Genomic DNA, 15,766 nt, shown 5'->3' with positions numbered 1-15,766 from the left:
TCGGACTACTAAGTTGAAGCAACGGACAACCGGACGGAAGGAGGACGAGGATCCTCGAAGGATGGCGACGGTGGGCCGAGAGGGATCGGGCGAGCGAGCGGTGATAAGAAGACACCCGCAGGTGTAATTATGATTACCGCAGTGCAGAGAAAGACGGAGTATTGCGGGCGGACGCGTATGGCAGCCGTGGGATCCTGGGAAATAGGAATCCTCGAACGGCACTTTCGCGTCGTCGGCTGCTGCTGCTGCCAGTCGGCTACAGCCGACCACCAACAACGCTGTTTTCCGATTGTTGGTCCCCTGGCCCTTCGTCTCTCTCTTACTCTCCATTCGACCTCCGCGTTACTTATTTCCACCCCCTTATGGATTTGCCCGCGACCTAATAGCAATTCCGATCCGTGAGCGGATTCGTCAATTCGGGATAACAAAATTTGTATCTTCGCAGCAGAGGCAATCAAATTTCGCGAAGGATCTCTTAGTGACAGCTTTGTCGTTTAGCGCTTCCACCGCAGCTCAAGTGTATTAAACATAAAAATTCAAATAAGTGTTTATGTTAAATTTTCAAACTTTATCTTCGCGCAAAGCCATTATCGCCGTCGTCCCGAGTCAGGAGTCACCACGCGCCATTAATTTAAATCGTCGCTCATAGATCTTGCTGTTCCATTATTTTGCAAACGTGCGCGCACACACGCACACGTTGTAAAAAGAGGAAAAGGTGGAAAGGGGGGGGGGGGGGGGGAAAGGCGAGGTTGGAGGCCGGTGGTTGCCTCTCGGCTGGAGCAGTTAACAGCTGAGTTTTTCCAGCATGGACCCCTTGGGTGCGCGGCACGGCACCCTGAGGTCTCGTTCCGAGACCTATGCTTTATATGTAACCGGCCATCCCACCGCCTCTCCCATCACCCTCCGAACCCTCCCAATCTACTTTTCACCCCTTCAGCCAGCCATGCCGTCGCCTAACGCGATCATTCTTGCGTGGATCATGTGAACTCCATAACATTCCGCAACCTACATTCTTATGCGGTGAGGAACACTCGAGCAATAGAAAAAGACACGATAGGCGATCCTGAGAAAAATATTTACATTCCGGGAGGTGAATGACAGATGAGGATGACGGTGAACCGTGTGAAATCGATCTCTCGATACTTTGAAAAATTATGCTCTCCTTTTCAAAAATATAATTCCTAATTGTATTCTTCGAATCAATTTAGCCTAGTATTTTTGTTCTTTTAATAAAAAAATAAATAAATAAATAAAAACAATTTTTAATCGTCATGTAATATTCTTTGCTTGTAAGTAATTTTATTTTTGACATAAGAGCTTTAAATATAAAGATAAGAGAATACATTTCGGGAATATTGCAACGTAATTCAGAATTGATAGAACACAGAGAGAGATGCTGATAATTATTCAAAACTGTGATACGCGAGAGACGTATTTTCTTGCTATGCAGAACCTACTATGTGGAGCGCTGTAAAAGTTTAACACAAAGTCCGCGCCGACTTTCCGAGCCTTAAATGTTTCGATGCTACAAGCAAAAGTATCGGCCGGTGATCGATCAATCCGCGTTAACGAAAAAAGAAACGTATCGCATCCTCGAGCGTAGCAAGCATGTGACAACTGTGCAACATTCTACTCCGTATCTTGTCGTCATGATTAAATCCGCTTTAAGGCAATGTTCACAACAACCGTAGAACCAAATATGCAACTTTAAAGTAAAAATAATTGTATTTACCTTCCACAACTTTTAAAATTTTACGATAATTATATCTTTGCAGATCAATACAAAGGTGGGAAATAGAAAATATTATATTAAAATAAATCTTTAAAATATTTACGTTCAAAAAAATGTTGAAGATTATTTTATACCAACAAATATATTTTTATTTTGTGCTAGCATTATTCCATGCTGAAACTTATACATTTACGCATTTTTATATGTAAATGTATAATTGATATGATAATTTATAAATAAAATTGTCTGAGCATTAAACGCTATTCATTTAGCTTTTCACAATAGTAAACTTTAATTGCTCTTATTAATAAACTTCTTTTGAAAATACGAAATCTGAAGGCCGTGATGTGCACGAGGCTTAAAGAACATAACTTTTTTGTGGCTCCTTTCTCTCGTCTTCTCGTTCGAGAGGCGAGCCCTTATCTATCATGTTCTCTTTCAATTACGATGCGGAACGTTGAGCTGAGACCCGCGCGCGGCAGTACTCGCGTATTGCCCGTGTGTAATAATAAAAAAAAACCACGACGAAGTAGGGAGTCCGAGGAAGAAGGATCGGGAGCCGAATGGAGAAGACGATGGGGATACAGAAGGAGGAAGAAGAAGCGAAGAGACGGCGTCGAAGAGAAAAAGAAGACGTCGAGCGCGAAGAATGAAGTGAAACGAGATCAGAACGAGAAAAAAAAGTCAGGAAGGGAGAAGAGAATATTAAGCATACACAGGGAACATGATGCAACGAGTGTGAGAGACCTGGCAGAAGGATAGAGGAGGACAAGAGAAGTGCGATGCACCGAAGCGACGGAGATGCAAGCGGAGCTGTATAAAAAGAAAAGTTGCGAAGATGAAGATGATCGAGAAGATGAAACGGTAGTTTCGTCAACCGTGATTAAACGAATACATTGATGTCGTGCCATATTTAGCTCGTTGATCGCGATCGTGCTTTTTGTCCCGTTCATTTTTAAGTTGAGACTCGCGCGTCAGAATTTCAAGTTCTGAATTATTAAAATTGAAGTTTCTATATTTCTCTATACATCTATATCGAACCTATGTCGAACTTTCGCAACAATAATTTCTCTCGCCGATTCCTAATAAATAAAGAACGACATCAATCAAATTTTGATATACAACATCGATTTAATTATTAATATAGTACTCTAATTAATCATTTGATTAATTAGAATACTATAAAGTGTGCGCCTTGTAATCGGCATCGCCGAGGAGAACGATAAGTTCGATTCAATTTTTAAAAAGTCCATTAAGACTTTATCAATAGTAAAATAAATTAAAATTTCGTGTAGCTAAAAGTTAATTTACATAGAGAATAAAATAAAGATAAATAATATGTTTTTAATTCGCCAATGGATTTCTTCTTGTTCTTTTTACGAATCACATTATTGCACCCAGTTTTCTCATGAGTTTCGGCAATGTTCAAGATTATCTCATGCTCGCCCATCTTCGCGTGTTTCGCAAGTCGTCGCAGTCTCTTATATTGAATTTGTTGCCGCCCTCGGAGCCGTCAAGTAAGAAAAGGAGGAGAAGAAGACACGGGAGAAGGAGGAGGATGAAGAAAGGTATGGAATATGTATGCGAAGTTTTAATAACGCGCACTTCCTCTTCCCTCCGTTATAAGTTGTCCGTTACTGCTTTACGAGCGGATAATTATAGGACGATCCGCGTGCGCTAATGCACATGCAGAATTTCTTTCTCGGTGGGCGCCCTTTTCCGCGTTTCACGTCGCAACGAGGGCGGAGGACGACCGGGCGGCTGACAGGAATGAAACGCCACATACATGATGCGAGACATGCTCTGGAACGGACAATTACGCGGACATTTTTAAACGATAAGATCAGAAATATTAATGACGTCGCGGTCAGAATACACGATCCGCATGGGTGCAGCATCACCTCAGAGCTTGTTTCGATGCACCACTTATTTTGTCACTTCATGCGACTCATGTAAAATTAAAATAACACAATTTTAGCGAAATTTGATATAGTAAGAAAAAATATTATCTCCAATATCATGTATATTTTTCTAATCTACCATATATTATATTTCAAGCTGTAAAATTTTACGTTTCTTAATGGAGTCAAAAAAATTACAATGCTCGATTTAATGTAATTTTCGATAATATAAAAAATTATTCGAGTAGCGACGTGTTAACGTCGAATCGTTGCAACAATAATCGACGCATATCCGGTTGCGTGCGCTTCAAGGCGCGTTGCTTTACTGCCGTTTCGAGGCAGTCGCGTCGTTCGGCCGAAGTTTTCTCGCCGGATAAACGCGAATTCAATTAACCGTAAGCGTTTCTCTGCGGTCGACACGTGGGCGAGCATAACACCGGCATGCGCACGGCGCATTGCGAATGGATGCATGCGCATCCTCGGGTGGAAGATGCGCCAGTTACTGCGGAACGTGCGATCTCCAGGTTGTGTTATTTATTTTTTTCCCAGACTCTCCCCGTGCCCCACGACCGAAAGGGCAAATTGCTTCGATCCTTGTCTCAACTGCCCTGAAACCACAATTGCTCAAGACCCGACAATTAAACAGCGCGCGGTACGTCGAGAGAAGATGCACACTCGAGATGCATCCGTCGTTGCGTTTGAATACAAGCAAGACCGTGGACTTTTGCACTTACAAGCCAAATGACACACGCAATTTTATGTCGAATGAATCTCTAGTTTACTTAATTTTTATATTCGTAAATTCCGAACTTGATATAACTCTTACTTGAAATTTGAAATGTTATTTCGGGTTTTAATATACATTCGCGGAATTTGACAGTAAGGGAGAAATAATTGCTAGCGTAATTATTGTCTGTGTGGAATCGAGAGGAATTCTCAGGATGAAGGCGGGGAATGCGAGGAGTCACCATTGGTAATAGATCTACGGGTAGGACACGCGCAGCGTCGTAGGGTCGACCGATGGGTCGAATATGCGATGAATACAGTATGAACATAGTAGATTCTATCTGGGCCGGCCCGCCGCCCAAATACTAATTAGACACGGCTTTATTTATACCCCGCAACCAGCGGCCAGCTCCCACAGTAGCTCACGTGGCGTGCTTTACACGTGACATTCTACTATATCTCTAACCGAGCGATCGGATGCACGCCAACTGTTTGGGATCTCTCTCGATCAGCTACAACCACTTCGGTATGTGTCCATAGGCGCAGAAACGTGTCGAGAAATCGCTCATCAGCTTTTGTTATAATTTTTGTTATTTTACAGAGTAAAAAATCCTTTTGACGAATTATTTAAACCGAGTCAATTTCTGTTTATTTTATTCAAAAATATTTCTATAGATTATCCATGTTTTATGAGTACATTTATTATATTTTAATCATATTAAAGTAGTGGGAAAATTAGAATAATAAGCTGTAAGTCGCTTTATTATTTCTTATACAAATGTACTTTTAATGCAATAAGAAATGCGCAAGGTCTTCATCGCAATTAATGCTCGGCGGATGCCTTGAAAATTTTCGCGTTATTGTTGGATGAAAATTGTCGCGTCCGAGATAGAAAAACTCGGCGCAAAGTGCAATTACGAGTTGGACGCGACTTCTTCGAGAACTTCCTTAACAAGACTAGTACTGCTTATGCAGTATCGCGACCTTTAAATGTGAACGTCACTTTTGTTTCATAGCCTTGGAAAAATAAATTAAATCAATTTCAGACTTGAGTTGCTTTCGGACGCTCAGTTAATGTTCAAGCATTTCCGAGCGTAACGCGGCTTTCGGAAGGAAAAAAAAAAAAAAAAAAAAACTTACGATTGCGGATCGGGCGAGAGTGTGAGCGAGAAAACGGGTAAACAGCCGGCGGAAAAATAATACGGCGGTGTAATGGTACGGAAGTGCGCACCAGAGCCGGTCCAGAGGGAGAAGCGAGAAAGCGGACGTTGTCCCGCACTTTGCAATTCTCTTCTCGCGGAGGAGAAAGAGGAGGATTGCCGTTGAGGCGAGATTTGCGGTTGGTTTCGCGAGAATAGTAAAAGGATATGCCTAACGCTATGCGAAGTACTTGAAAGTTATATTGCACCTATACGGTTTAAGCCCTTAAACACTAGCAGCGCGCGAGCGAGATGCGCCGAGCACATTAACTCCGTGGAATTTTCATTTGAAATCCTCGCCACTAAACTGACCGACGTGCATTCCGCGCGCTCGTCGTCGTTAAATCGTGTCTCTGTGAGATCCGCGACGCGGCGACTCTAATCGCGAAGGCGTTTAAGTGTTCGACGTAGCCGCGTGATTACGCGCCGCTGCGTCGTCTCCATCGAATCCAATTGGATAATCTAGATGTTTCACCTAATTTCATTTATCGTCGTGAAATCAGAAGACTTCGTGTATTAATAATTTCATGTTCTAAATTAAATTCTAATTTCTTGAAAAGTAATTACACGTATTTTATACACAGCACTTAGATTTTATGTTTATGATTATTTTATACTTTGACAATTTTGAAGATAGATCTTACGTGCATGATTGTGAGATATTATAATTCACAAGAAGAATCGATCGACAAAGGAATCCTGACAAACCGCCCTTTCGTTAGACGGCGTGCAAAGTACAGATGCGTAGATACATCTCTTCTGCAACCTGCTGCCAGCAGGAGATCATCGACTATTGAGATAGATACTGTAGCGACTTCGAGCAGCTATAGATCGAAGTAGTATCGATTCTTTATCTATCTCTTTTTTGATGCAAAGATATTATATTTGCTATAACTGAATTTGTACACTAAATAAATGTTAATTGATAGTAAATTCCAGATGCACTTCGTTATAACAAAAATTTTTGCTGCAACTATTAATATTTAATATTAAAAATGAAAAAAAAAAATGAGTCTTCTCTCAAATCTTCGTTGAGAAAAAAAGTGAATTTCATGTTTTACTAAACATCATATCTTAAAAGTATGCATTTGATAATATTAGTTATAAAATTTAATAGACAAATATACATTAATTCAAGTTTCTCAGTTTGTAACGCGAAGATTTAAGACGCCTCGGTGGAATATGATATCTCAATTTGTAAAACGCGCACATAAATCGCATTGCCCAGCAGGGGTAGCCTACATCACGGTCGTCCTGCGTTCTCACCACGTTGCTTTCTCATCGTAAGGACATCGAACGACGTGCGCGTTTAATTATAGCCGCGTCGGTAGCGCCGGAACTAAGTGTTCCGATTTAACTTCTTATCGGTCGCATTAATCTTACAGTGCGTCGGCGCGCGATCGAGAGCAGTCATCCTTACGTATCTATTTGTTTCAATATGAAGGAGCGTGGGCTCTTTGCGGGAAGAGCGAGGCGCGTCGGCGTTCCTTTCTGCCAGGAGTCGGAGGTGCAGGTCGGCAGATTCTATCGCACAGGACATTCCTGTGCGCGGTGCGTTCGTACGTTCGTCTGTCCGTCCGTTCATCTGTCCTTAACTCCGTTTTGTATTTCGCTTCCCGCGATATATACGCGGTTCGTGCAGCGGCCCGGCTGTCGGCGCGAGTTCGCGTCTACTGTTACGCGAGTTCGAACTTACGTCTTCCCTTACTCACGCTTGTTTTTAATCAGTTGTATTTTGATGTACAAAAAAATTTGTTTATATTCAAAATTTCGCCAGTTTTGGAGACGGTTGCTGACAGTTAGACGAAATATGAGATTACTAACGCGACTTGGCACAGCAGCGTTGCTAACGCTTGAAAAATATCTACGTTCTACCGAGGAACCGGTTGCCCCCCTGTCTGACAGCGCGGCGGAATCTTCCGCTTAAATTTGTTATGCTGAACGATGGAGGCGACTTCTCTTCAAATACGTTTTATTACGTTATATCTGATCAGCGGTCGGACATGTTCGCATTTTATATACACGATAGAGCGAAGCTTGTCCCAATTCATTCGATTTAATGCGAGAACTTGGCTTAAGTACTTTGTATTACATTGTTTCTAGATAAAAGTAATTATCCGTATTTTGTGGAACATAAAAATTAAAAAATAAAAACTGACATAACAGAAAGTCTCGAAAATGCCGTTCAAACAACACACCATCGTTGTAAGATTCGAAATTATCAGTTTGATCCAATTTCACGCATAGATGACGTTTGGCGATTAGACCGCACGCATCTACGGACACGTCGGAAACGTAACGAGCGTCGGCGAACGGACGTCGTCGAAACGGAGGCCGGAGTGTGAGCGGAAAACATAATAATCCGGCGCCCGGGTCGGGGTAATGATGATTACCGAGCACTCAGCTTCGCCCGGATTAATTTAACGGCGCTGCGTTGTCCTGCCACGCACGGTAGCCCGGCATGCGAGTCTGAAACGCAGCCGTTTATTAGGCCTCTTGGGCGACTCCAGTTTGGGGCGCGATACCAAAAAGATGATGAGCATTTTCGATCGCTTTCGATGCGTCTACTGCGCTATCTTTATAAAAATATAAATAATTGGAAGAAAATGTTGTGTAAAATAATAAAACATCGTAATATAATAATCCTGTTTCTTTGAAAATGGATTTCGTTAATTTATTCAAACAATGCACGTAACACTTCATTGTTCGGCTTTTATTTGTTTAAATTTAAGACTCACAAAATTATTTTAGAACTATTATGCCAATCTCATAAAAAAAAAAGATTCTGTTATCGTCAGACTAAAAATGATCAAAGATTGATATTGTTGACATTTAATTTTGCCAATATAAAAAATCGTAAGATTGGTCGAATTCTATCGCATTACGCTCTGTATTATTCGTTCTGAGTTTAAACGAACAAACAAACTGCATCAGAATGCTCAACCCTCCTGGTTTCTAGCATTCTCTCGGCGAAGCGGCGGAACGATAAGCGTCGTCGAAGCCGGGCGATAACGCGAAATCGCCGGGCGGTAAAGTACGTCGCTGAGCTGCCCGGCTCAAACTTTTCCACCGTCGTAAGAATTCCGCCGCCTCCGGGCGGCCCGGCGAAGTTTTCGCCTAAATTCCCGCGGGTGCCGTGTGAGCGAGAGAGAGAGAAGGAAACGGAGAGGTGAGAGAGCGAGAGGGAAAACTGCCACCCTGTTCTGCAACCACCGCCTGCCACCCTGTCATCCCCGTTCCTCCATAAGGAACCGCCACCACCAACACATCCGCGATAACACGAACGCCGTGGCACACGAGGGATGCCTCTACTGTGGGATTCGAATGAGGAATATCGATACATCGGAGTCGAAGAATAATGGAATTTAGATTAAACAGGATGCCAAGAAAATGTGTATAAGCTACTAGGAGGGAAACGGTGGTATAATTGAAGTTCTCGGAATCAGAGAAGTCTTAGGATCTATTTAAAAAAAAATAAAATTATTTTTTAAATTCAAATGATGGCAGAAATAATTGGAAAAATAATGGCAGATTTTATATAAAGACGTATATAGAGATAAGACTTTTAATTTATTTCGCTGCGAATTCCAACTCCTTCCAATTTTCTAATCTCTAATGAAACGTTTGGAATTGAAATGATTTTAAAATAAATCAAATAAATTTATAGATAAAACCTTTTTCATTCCTCGTTTCTGCAGAACAGTACAACATAGAAATTTCAACTTTGAAATCAATTTCATTACAAACTTTTCCAACAAAAATTAAAATCGTGCAAACGAATAAATAATCACGCTCGTGCGTCTGATGCAAATTCACCGTGTTACGTTCAATTAATTTTGGACTACAGCATCTCCGTTATTGCCAAATTACATTAGCGCGAATCGCACTTCCATAATTTCTGGCGATGTATTCGGTTTCGCACATCAGCGAGGACAATGATTTTAGGTAATTTGCATTCAACTGTTCGCATTATGCGACTAATTTTATTTTATCGCACGCACAGCCCTTTCGAAAAGCATTGCGCCGCGGCCTTTCTTCCCCTCCGAGAATTAATAATTCTCAAAAACTAACCCCGTGGTGGCAAACGAAATTTCCGAGTGAGATTCCGAGCGAGGCTTTTCCGCCCCGCGCGACCTTACAAGATCGGTCGCGAAACGGTGTGTGCGTGGAACACCACACCGTCACATATACGCGCGCAAACTTGACGTCGAAGTGTGCGCAAATGTGCGTGCTCTCGCGGCATTCACGTGAGAAAACTCCCTGGAGAAATAACCGAGTTGTATGTAATGCACGCCGAGGCATTGTAAGGGGGTGTAAAGGCGGCCCTCGCTACGGCCCTAGTGGGGAAAAGAAGGAAAGCAAGACGCAAAAGAAGATGAGGAAGAAGTAGAAGAGGGCACCGGTCTACCTTGCAGGTGCGAAATGCGCGACGCCTCTTTTCGCCCACCCGAACCTCCCGACGCTTCCCCTCTCTTTTTGCCGCTCTCCTGCCAGAATGTATATTTATTATTTTATTAGCACTGGGACGGAAGCTATGAAAACCTGAGGGGTCTGAACGGAAGGAAGAGGGCGTGAAGCCAGACTACAAGTGTTAATTTTCTAGCTAGGCGTTATAAGTATATCTAATAATCGTTCCTTTTCGAACCACGAAAGTCTAATCGAAGTCGAATGAGAAAATAGACAGTTCGTTGATTATTATATTCTAAATTATCATTTCAATTTAGATAATTTTTAATGTCAATATTTGAATTTTATATGTATAAATAATGTATAGCGTAAAGTGCGCGCACTAAGCACTGATTGTCAATATCTAAAAAATATTTCTTAATTCTTTAACTTAAAAAAAAAAAAAAATTTTTTTTAATTCAAAAATTTAATTTAGAAATGTAGAAAAGAATTTGCTATTACTAATTTATTCTACTACATAATCGCAAATGTAAAACTATTTACTGCTGCGGTTTTCAGAAGCATGTAGTTCGTCAGACAAGTAACGCAGCAGCGGTGATGGCTTACACACTGCGAAGGGAAATCGATTTCACCGTCCGTCGATAAAGCCGACAATTATATTAAAAGAGTTTAGAAACCTCATGATAAACATTTATAGTTATATATTATTGAATGAATATTGATATAAAAAGATGTTTTAAAAAAAGTTTAATATATGGCATATAAATGCGAAAAAAAATTATAAAATTAAACATAGAGAAAATACATTAAAACAATTGACAACAAATTTTTTAATTAAAAACAAATACATCACCTAATTATATTTTTGGAAAAATCTAGTTATTTTCTAAATTTCTTACAATTAATATTTGCAAATCTTTCGATGGCTAAAAGCCAAGTGTTAGGTTAGGTAGTTTTTAAAATTAATCTACAGCGAAAGATGCTTCCTGTATTTATAATTGCGTAGAAACAACTGACAAAAAAATAAAAAAATTTTTTCATAATTAAACTCCTGATAAAAACCGATAAAAGTATATGAGATTAATATGACTGCAAAAATTTAAATCAAACGACAAAATGACACGATGTACCGCTGAGGTCGACGACCCAGGTCGCATTTTAGATTCGGCCGATCGCCAACGCCACAGTTGAAACTTCCAAAGTTTATTAAATAATAAGCGAGTTAAGCCGACGCGGCGTTACCCGTGGAAGCGGACATTTAAAGTGCCCGTCCGTGTCCATGTCCGTCCACGCTAATTACCATCGCCGACCAACGAGCATCACGCCGGGTGGACAGCAGCTCGTCTGTGGATGAACGGACGAAATTAACCTGGGATCATCGTCGCGCGCGCGATGCGTCTCGATCGATATATATATATATATATATATATATATATATATATTCGTTTGCGTCCGTGCGACTGACACAATTTCCATTTGGCGACGTTGTCAATTAGAGGATACTTATTCAGTAAGATGTCTTCCGGTTCATCGGTTTCAATAATCATTTTGAATTAGAAACTATTTTTGGACAATAGTTGGTTGTCACGCAGAGAGTATATATAATAACATAATTTTCATGCGAATGTTTGATAATCATATTTACGTGGCAATATTTCTTAAACCTTATCCTTCGGTTAATTTCAGGTGAGTTTTATTTTGACTCGAGGCATAATTACCGATTTTAATAAAATTAACGTTAAAACTTTGAATGCTGTAAAAAGTGTGTCTAATTAAACTTTGATGGTGAAAAAGTCATTTTAGGTTTTAACGAAGAATATTGCCGTGTTCATTAAATCTACCTACAACTAAACATTCTAAAACGTAACTTCGTCAGAATCTCGTATAATTACGATTGCTAATTATACAAGAATAGTGAAACGACATCTCTTGCGAGCGCGGAGTTCCTCATTGCTTATTCCGGCTTCTTAAGGATGCCGGGCCGAAGATAGGCTGTGCTCTTGCCGAATAATAGATGACGAACTCCGGAGCTTCCTCGGGGTCCAAAGACGGACGCGGGTTAAATTTTCAACGTGTCAACTGAGGTTGTTACGATCCGAGGTTGGTGTTAGTGATTCAGCGAAGACATTCAACCGGCGCAACCGCGATCGATGCGGACCGCGAGAGAAATTATGATATTCAATCCGCGTTACATGTCCTACCGCTCCAAAATCCCGCATGATTGAAAAGGTTCTCCATTGACTGATTACAAATTAATTACGATTGACTAATTGCAATTTAAAGTATGCAGTTCCATTAATCGATTCGTTGTGTAATTCATTTACTCTTGAATTATTAATTATTTATCTCATTTCGAACTCTCAATAATTGATCGGCTAACGAAACGAGTAAAATTGCAATTATTTGTCCGGCTGTCGTTATTAAAATAATGCTCAGTTTAATTTGCGTAATGTTGATTATATACAATTATGAAAACATCATAGAATTGATGTTTATAACATGCACATTTTGCGTACCGTGCGTGCACAATCACTATATTCTTTATTAAAACAAAATGTCTGACAATAACTGTCTTTTTTCTCTTAAAATAATTATTGATCATTATTTCTGCACTTGTAACAACAAACTTGCCATTCAGATTTTGTTTATAATTATTTATCAACACAAACTTAATAAAAAAAAAAAAACAAATTTTTCATCAGAATAATCTGATATCGTAAATAAACAGTGCATGCATATTTATTATATTCTTTCTTAGAACAATGTGTTTGTGACAATGACTGTTTTCTTAAAATAATTCTTGATTCCTAATTCTTCATTCCTAACAGAGTCTTGTTACTCAGATTTTATTCATAATTTTATATTAACACAAGCTTGGCAAAAAAGACGACTGGGACATTTTTCACTAGAATAATCTGATACCGTAGATAAAGCCGGGGGCGGTTTGAGATGATCCCAGGCACTCGATCTCGCGACGAAACTCGCGCGATCGCCCGAGCTTAATTCGCTTTCGAGTCGATTCTCTCCCGTCGGAGATAAACATCTGAAATGAATTCGGGGACTCGCGGGGGTGGCCCTCCGGCCACCGGGAGGGTAGTAGATGGCTAAATTAAGAGCACACGGAAAAGAAGGGAGACGGCCTCGGGCAAAGCCCGAACTGAGAGAAACGAGTCGAACGCCCGTAATGCGAGGCGCTTAAAGTTGCAATGGGTCTCCCGGGTATAGAGGGTGAGAAGGGGGTCACGGAGGTGGGTGTGGGAGGGAGGAAAGGGTGGGGTGAGCGGTAGCGGGATCGAGTGACTGACTGACTGGAACCGAAAAGAGATGCGACCCGCCTAAGAGATTGGGATCTCTGCGAATCCGAGAATGCCCGTCGGGACGGAAGCCCGAACTTGTCCACGACGGTCTTTTACGGACGTTGGGTGACTGCGCCCTTCCTCTTTCTCTCTCTCTCTTCCTCAGTCTACGTCGTGATAAGCAGTCGAGCAAGTACGGTCGCGAAGGGTTGAAACGACTTCGTTTTAATTCAAGATCTCGCGTGAGTTTTGGCTTTGGAAGATTATCTTCCTTGAGAAGCATCATTACTGCTTCTTCCATCGCGCTTTCGCTTCACACGATGTGCTATACCGAGCATAAAAATATTTATGACACGCGATTCTATTGATTGTATTAAATATCAACAAATATACTAAAAGTCAAATAAAGTCATTTCTGTATAATGATTTGTAACCGAAACTAAGATAAACAACAAGCTAGATAAAAAATTTTCATTTCACACAATTAAATTAAAAAAATGTAATTACAATTGCTATATATAAAAATTATGTAACTTATAATTTTTTAGAAACTAGTGGCACAATTTGACAAATTATTTTGTTCTTCGTTCTTTGAAACATGTTCAGCCATCTATATCAAGCAGCAATTTTCAATGAATTTTGATGGACTCTATTGTCCCAGGTAAAGTACTATTTTCATTAGATGCAGCAGAAAACGACGAGAATGACAGAGAAAGAGAGAGAGAGGGAGAGAGTGAGAGCGACGGAAAAGGAGAAATAACCAGAGAGATAACTTGAAGGGTTAATTAAGTGTTTGCTCGTCCGACAAGTCCGGCTCTTGCGCATCTCTAAGTACAAACTACTACTACCATACGCTTACGGACGGCGGTGTCTGGTAACCGCCATTAAATCTAGTCCTTTCATACTGCATACAGTAGTGCGTGTGCTACACATTCCCTTTGTGTGCCGCGCGCGAACTTATCCCGATTTAAACCCCCGATGTAGGATAAAGCACCGTGAAGGGGAAAAAGGTAACGTGCGGCCGCGGCAATTTGCGGGAATTACTCTGTACGTAGCGTTTGCGCCTAATTTGCCGTTAGTCTTGGCTCGTGAGTTAGTGTATTATTTATTGCCTATTCCAAAGGCCGAAGAAAAGCAGAAGCTGCAGCGCGAAGTTTCAGGGAAACAATGTACGGTGTCACGTAGCTCGAGAAATAAAGAAATCTATTATATTAATTTAATTGGAAAAATGTCCAGATAAATTAATTTAATTATTTACATACTTTAGTTTTTTAAGCTCGCAATTTCTCAAACCGTGCTGCTTTGGCGTTAAACAGATTTTGAAAATTGCATATAGATTATTTTATCACTATACTTATAGCCGACGAGCTTTATCAAACGAAGCTTTTTGGCGAGGGTCGCGACGCTTCGATCAGCTTCGATGAGAAAGCGGGCCATCACTTGAATCCTGCGGCAAAATGCATCAATGGATCCTGAGACATACTCTCGGCACCATATACAGAGAGCGACAGAGATAGAAGTGAAGTGGCCAAGCCCTTTGGCGGACGTATCGCAGGACGGAAGCCGCCACTAAAGGGACACATTTACGTCTTCCCAGGAGTGCGTTAGCTAGCTGGCTAGCCGTCGGCCAAGCTGGCCGACCGACCGACCAACCGATCCAACTCCCCCCCGAACGTCGACCACCCCCTTCCTCTAACCCCAACACGTTGACCAGGGCCAGTCAACTTCGCCAGTTCGTCTCAAACTCAAGCCCGATCCCTCTGTTAGCCCGCGCTAATCGAATCACCGCGTATATAAGCGTATGTCGAATTCGCGGAAACTCCGTTAGCCATTATGAAAGCGGTAATCCCCCAATTATTGCGCAGTCATCAGGGAGCTCGACGGCCGGATGGACCGAACGTCAAGGAGTCTCGCGAATTTCCGAGGAAGCAATGGCTGGCGCGTCCGCGAAATTTTCTCTACTCGATAATTCTAGCTTTAGCGTAAGATGCATGCAAGTGCTATTTCCGATAAGTGTCATATAAAGCGATAAGCGATAAAACGCTAAAAAATATGTATACATTGCTATATAATTGATTTCTAAGAACTGATAGTTATTATCAAAATTCGCGAATTAAATATTTTAAATTAAAAAAAAACTTATAAATTTTAGATTTATATTTTACGTATTTTTATAATTTCTACTTAAATTTAATTTATGGAAAGAAAAAATTTGATGATAAAAGATATTGTATATTGATAATGATTTTGCTCAATGAATAAATGTATCGGAAAGATATTATTTTTTTTTTTTGCATGGTGTGTCTGTGACGTTCAGCACAGATTTATCTACTAAAGATTAGTCTACCCATGCAGCCGAGAAGAGATTAGTCAACTTAAGTCGGCTCAATCCCCCTCTCCGTCCCTTAGTAAAGCTTTGGCTGTTACAAGGTAATCGAGTTACGGAAGCATATGTCGAATGCATGAGATCCATTGTATTCGCGATTCGCGCACCGAGAAGATAGC

At 40.8% G+C, this 15,766-nt stretch overlaps 1 protein-coding gene across 3 annotated transcripts in view; it reads right to left on the bottom strand.

Moving 5' to 3' along the window:
• L (zinc finger protein Lobe) overlaps positions 1 to 15,766 on the bottom strand; it is a 73,712-nt gene that overhangs the window by 33,933 nt on the left and 24,013 nt on the right. The gene's annotated exons all lie outside the window — the stretch shown is intronic.

This window comes from Linepithema humile, chromosome 3, assembly GCF_040581485.1.
Source record: "Linepithema humile isolate Giens D197 chromosome 3, Lhum_UNIL_v1.0, whole genome shotgun sequence".
In the NCBI taxonomy this organism is placed as follows: Eukaryota; Metazoa; Arthropoda; class Insecta; order Hymenoptera; family Formicidae; genus Linepithema; species Linepithema humile.
This window is presented reverse-complemented; position numbering and strand designations above follow the sequence as displayed.